Source organism: Arvicanthis niloticus, chromosome X, assembly GCF_011762505.2.
Source record: "Arvicanthis niloticus isolate mArvNil1 chromosome X, mArvNil1.pat.X, whole genome shotgun sequence".
Taxonomy (NCBI): Eukaryota; Metazoa; Chordata; class Mammalia; order Rodentia; family Muridae; genus Arvicanthis; species Arvicanthis niloticus.
In genome coordinates, this window is record NC_047679.1 from 108,329,547 (window position 1) to 108,335,546 (window position 6,000).

A 6,000-nucleotide genomic window follows, 5' to 3' on the forward strand; every position below is an offset into this window, starting at 1 on the left:
CCCAGAGAGGTTAAGTCAAGGAGTCCACTGTCCCACAGCCAGACCCAGGCAGGTCTGAGATAAGAATGCAGACACACTGTGCTCCCTTCCTGCCTCCTTCTAGTCTGAAGCATTTCTGTCTTCTTGAGAAGGATATTGGGTCAGATTAGAAGAAGGCAGGAAGCTTCCAGAAGGGCAGGTAGACTGAGAGGCATGAAGTATCAGCACTGGGCAAGAAAAAGCCCATCCAAAATTAGGAACTTAAGGCAAAGCTTGTTCAACTCGGACCAGCTACTTAACACCCTCCCCCTTTCTCTGTCTGTCTCTCTTTTGAGACAGTGTTTCTCTGTGTAGCTTTGGTTGTTCTAGTACCTGCTCTGTAGACCAGGCTGGCCTACCACCTACCTCTGTCTCCTGAGTGCCGGTGTTAAAGGTACAACGCTGGGCTACTTTATTTCTTCTTAGCGCTTCGAGAAACGTTCCAGCACTTTCCTGCAAGACCCTTACTGCATGTAACACTCATCTCTGCTGCCTGAGCCTCTTCATTCCTCTGGGAACAGGCTCTTTGTCAAGAAATTCACCATAAGACACAGTTTCACAGCCCAAGTTGGGACACTCTAAGCTCCTTGGGTGTTTAAATGCACGGAGGAGAGGCAAAGCCAAAAGCAGCAAGAAGCTCGCGCTCTCTCTCTCTCTCTCTCTCTCTCTCTCTCTCTCTCTCTCTCTCTCTCTCTCTCTGTGTGTGTGTGTGTGTGTGTGTGTGTGTGTGTAGAGGGGATGGTAGTCCAGGTGTTTTTATCAAGAGCCAAAAGCTTGCTTCTTATCCAGCCATGGAAGACTCAAAAGTAGAACAAACACATGGTGGCTTTTTTTCTGTGTCCAGGCTGAAATGTGGGACTCTCCAGACTTCAATTCGCAACTGGCTGGGGGGGGTGGGGGTGGGAGGGGGCTGTGTTGAAAATCTCTGCTCTCTACCACCAGGGTCCCAGAGAAGTCTCAAAACCTGGGGAACAAGGTGGGAACCTAGGTAACAGATATCTCCTGTGAACAATTGTGACATGTCGGCTTTGATGTCCTCTACCTCTCTCTTCCCCCACTTCCCTCCCTCCCTCCCTTCCTCCCTCCTCTCCTGTGTTGGAGGGTGCAATCCATAATGAAATCCTCTCAGCTTGGGTGGTGGGGGAAGCCTGGCTACCCTTTGTGTATTCTCAATACAGGCTGGGCTCACTGTCTAGGCCAAGCATTTTGTACGTCCTCAAGTGGAGATCGAGGTTTGCATGAAGCCACCCACACTCACTGACCTGCTCTTTTATGTGACATGCATTTACCAAACAATCATCCAGGCTTCGAAGGTCAGTCCGTGGCCAGGGAATAGAGAGAAAGGCGTCTTTTCTCCCTTTTCTGCCGAGCCACATCTCCCCCTCACTGCCCCCGCCCCCTTTCAAGGTCTAGCTCTCACCCAATCCCTCACAAAGCCTTCCCTCCCGCCTCTAGCTGCTGCTGACCTCAGAGTCCTGGCTGCCTGGCCCCTGCTCCAAGAAGTACAATTAGCACCTGACCAGCTCCTGGCCTGGCTGCTCGTCCTCGCCTCTGATTGTGTTTCAGTGTCTTAGTCATCTCTGCCCCACCACCTCCTTCCCTCTGCTCCCCCACAGCTCATAGCACAGGTTGGGCACACAGTAGGTGTTAATAAATGTCTGCTGAATTGAAACTCGGCAGCCCCTATGAGGTCAGAACCCTCATAAGCACCCCGACTAGCAGTTTCTTGGCAACCAGCGCTGGGGCCCAAGCTACAGGGCATTAGAAGCACAGCCGCTATTACAGGACACGAGGCTCAGCAGCCAGACATTTGCAGGCAGGTTGGTGTTGATGAGAAAAGCCCCTGACCCCTAGGAAAGCGCCCATGGGATTCTGGGTACCTTTCATGGGTTTCTTTTCTCCCCTGCAGAACTAGTTTTCAGTCTGAGAACCACAAAGGGAATAAATTGGAAGCGAAGCCAGAAACCTTTTTGCAGTTTAGAAAACCAGGAGTGATAACCAAGGCCAGGTTGGGGTTAGGCCCAGAACAGAGTAGCAAGGGTTGCTTAAGGCTCTTCCTAATTCAGCAGAGGATCCAGGGACGTGGAGGAGGCATGCTAGGTGGATGGATCTCCGCCATTTCTGAGGGCTTTAGGAGTGTTTGGGAAGGGCCATAAGTAAAGTCACCCTGCCCCTGGTACACAGAAAATCACAGTCCAAAATGCCTGTCACGTTGAGCCTGTATGAGCCTACTTTCCTTTCCCTCTCCTTCACCAAAACCTGAGGGACAGATAGCATTCAGACCAGAACTTAGCCACCATCTCCAAGAAAGGAGAAGCCTTCAGTCTGGGGCACCTGGCTCCCCATCCTAGCCCAGGACTTTGAGTTTGGCTTTATTCTCTTTTTTATTTTTGTACATTTATTTTGTGTATGTGTGTTTTGACTGCATGTATGTCTGTGCATCACATGCATACCTGGTGCCCAAGGAGGTCAGAAGAGGATGTCAGAATCCCAGGGACTGGAGTTACAGATGGTTGTGAGCCACTATGTGGGTGCGAGGAATCAAACCCCAGTCCTCTGCAAAAGCAGGCAGTGCTCATAACTGCTGAGCCATCTCTTCAAGTCTCGAGTTTGGTTTTAAACTCTATTATTTATACAGGCAACATATTCAATCTCCCCAGACTCCTACATCCTACCACCCAGTTTAGCCACTGTACAACCCCCGCAAGGCCAGTGCTATCTTCTCATCCTCGTATTTTCTCAACCAACACCTCACTGGGGCCAGTCTAGTACTAGGACCAGCTCCCAGTACAATTTTGCATTTGCTGAGTTGAACTTCAGTTTTAGGTACTGTATTAGACAATATCACAATGCCAGTTCCACGCGTGGGCCCTGTACCACCCAATGTTCTAATCAGCAGCCTATAGCTAAAAATGTATTTATTCCTCTCCAACTTTATAAACTTGATTCTTTTGCCACTTAGTGTGACTAATGCATACAACTGACTGGGGCCACATAACTAGTAAATGACAAAGCAGGACTTTCAACCCAGACAGTCTGGCTCTCGTGAATGGAAGCAAATGAGAAAGTTGGGGAGGCATTGGTGTGACACCCAAGGCCAAGGACAAAAGTAAAGGGCAACCTAGAAAAGCCAGACTCTCAGCAAGTGGCTGCTTTGGGCCTTTCTGGGGGCCAAAGCCCTAAATGTTTACAGTATTAGAGGCGTTTTGAGTATGTTATCAGCCCCATGATGGGCCACAGGGCCCTTATTTTTAGGTCCTAATATAATAGCAGAGAAGGCTGAGGTTATTGCACTGTCACTTAGCACTATGTGAAGAAGGCGGGATGGGGGGGGGGCAGCTTGACCAGGGGCACTAGTTTCTGAGTAGCCAGCAAACAGTACCATGGAGGGAGGAATGCCAGGCATAGTTGCAAACAAGCCACTCCTTCGGCTCACAGAGGCCGGGTGAGGATGGCAATGGTGATGTCTGCTTCATAGCCACATGTGTGTGCACTTGCGCGCGCACGCACACGCACACGCATACACACACACACACACACACACACAATATCACACACCACAAGGGATCATGGGCTTTGAACCCAGCTTCAGAGACTCTCATATGCAAGGCAGCTTCTTACAGCTCGGTTTGCTGCTCATTGTCTTCACACACCGAGAGAGAGCTCCTGCCTGCTCACCTACATTTTTTTTTTTCTGCACTGGATCAAGGAAGCACTTTTTAACTGGGGAAATCCTGTAACCGACTAACATTCTTACTTGGCCTACAAGTTTCCTGGGCATTTTCAATGCCAAAGAACCTTGTTTTCCCAAAACAGGGAAGAGAAAGATAGGTTCCTTTCACCTTCTTTCATCCTGGCATTCGCAGGCCAAGCAAGGGTCAGCTCACGGGAGTTGAGTCCCTAATGGGTGTGCCCACCAGCTGTTGGAGCCAGCTGTGGTGGCTCAGGCCAGGGGTGGTGACCTCACTTCCGCTCTTACCTCCTCAGAACTCCTCCCACTTGAGGCCCCACCAGGCCAAAATCGAGAAGTCCAAGGTTAACTGTTACTCCCCACTTTAAGAGCTAATTAAAATGATTAGGTACAATGAACTGTCAAACATTAACTAGAAGAAGCTGCAGGACCTGACAGGCCTCTGTCTCAGGCAGAGGGATGAGGGGCAGAAATCAAAGGGCTATCAAATCCCCGAGCTCCTCATCTGGGGTGTGGTGGTGGTTGGGGGTACCCAAGGGAGCCCCCACTAAGCTGAGGTGCCAAGGGGTCAGGAGGTAACTCTTACATCAGGACGTCTAAGTCCCAGGCCTACTCCCAACAAAAGGGCATCAAAGTTTAGGGGTACTGTGGAAGGGGCAGGAATTCATAAAGCGGTTGCCAGCTCAGCAGTCTCTGAACCGCCAAAGGCGGACTCTAGCATTGGGGGGTGGGGGGGCCTTTGCGCTGTGCGGTTGCTGGGTCCCCTCAGAAGTAGCAAGGGAGGAAGCCAAGAGGCGGGAGAACCTTGGAGAGCGGGAACGCCGGAGCGGGAAGCCTGGAGGCTGGCTGACACGGAAACTCCAGCCCCTGCCAAGAGGTTCAGGTCTCCAAGTCATAGGTTTACGTGCGGGCGTGTGAGTGTGGACTGTGTGTGATTGAGACTGTGTGTGTGCGCGTGTCTCCAGTGCCTGGCTGTAAAAGCCCTAAGGGCCACCGGTTCAACCTGGCCGGAGTCGCCAGAGTCCGCTGAGCCTTCTGCCCTCGGGCGTTGCGATCGGCGATCAGCATGGGGTGGGGACGGCGCCGCAGTCCCTAACGGCCTTTTCACAGAACCTATGCTGTCCAGGGCCGACGGAAAGCGCCTTCCCGCCCTCCCGGCTGCCGCTGCTCACTTCAGTTTGTGACCTCACAGTCCCCAGCCTGAGGCACACGCACCCTTCCCGGTCCCCACCACCCATGATACCTCACGCAGGCAAACTTTTGGAGGTCTTGCCCCGCGTCCTGAGAAGTGGCGCCATCGACGTACCTGAGGTCCGGCGCTCTTCCAGCCGCCCGGCGGGGTCTGATGACCCGGGCTCCTGAGATCTCGGGCGGCGGGTGGTCCCCTCGCCGTCCCAGGGCCGGAGACACGGGTCCCCACGGGCCGCTGGGCCGCCTTCTCCTCCCCCACACCTCGAAATCGGGGCCCCGGCCGGCGGCGCCGGGAACTGGGCGCCGCGGAAAGGAGAAGTGGCGGCTGAGCTCGGCGCCGGGTCCGTCCTCGCGGCCGCCGGGGGCCGCCCGCCCGCCCGCCTGCCCGCCCTCCTGCTCTCCTCGGGGCCCGCCTGCCCCCGCCGGCCCGCGCCCGTGACTCACCTCGGCGCCGGGGCAGGCTGGTCCGGGCCGGCGGGCGGCCGGGCGAGGCGCTGGGCTTCTCCCACACGTCCCGCCGCCGCCGCCGCCTCCAATGGCAAAGTTGGAGGACGAGCGAGATGCGATCCCCAGGTGAGACGGCGGCGCCCCGGCTGAAGAGGAATCGGGGTGCCGGCGATACGACGGGAGTCCCGAGGTCCCGGAGAGGCCGCGCCGAGGGAAGGGCGGCGGGGGACGCCCGCTGGAGAGCTGCGCCCAGGCGAGCGAGAGAAAGGGGAAATCGCACTGGAGACACACACACCACACGCGCGCGCACGCACACACACACACTCACTCACATACACTCACACACAGACACACACGTCCCCGCGGGCGGAGGCTGGGCTGGGCGCGCAGGAGGCAGGGCGAGGAGGGACTGAAGAGCCAGAGGGAGGGACCGACGGGAGGGACCACGGACGAGCGGGCGGGGTGGAGAAGGGAGGCTGGGAGGGACCAGGCACGGGGGTGGAAACAGCGCCCCTCCACCCCAACCACGCCACGGTCGCCAGCACGGCAGGGGGATCCTTGCCAGGGGCCCGCGCAGGCTCTCCTGCCCCGCGAGCCTTGCGGCCCCCTACCTCATCGAGAAGGTCAGAGAAGGCAGAACCCCTCCCGAGCTC

The 6,000-nt window shown here is 55.5% G+C and overlaps 1 protein-coding gene across 2 annotated transcripts in view; it reads right to left on the minus strand.

Annotated features, from left to right (window-relative positions):
- Elf4 (E74 like ETS transcription factor 4) overlaps positions 1 to 5,736 on the minus strand; it is a 41,621-nt gene extending 35,885 nt beyond the window's left edge. Inside the window, exon 1 of one of the 2 annotated variants that reach the window (XM_034486314.2) lies at positions 5,345 to 5,736. The gene's annotated coding sequence lies outside the window, so the exon portion shown is untranslated. Of the gene's footprint in view, positions 1 to 5,015; positions 5,169 to 5,344 lie in introns of those variants that run through there. The other variant, XM_076918931.1, reaches the window with a different exon arrangement.
- Between the last annotated feature and the right edge of the window lie 264 nt (positions 5,737 to 6,000).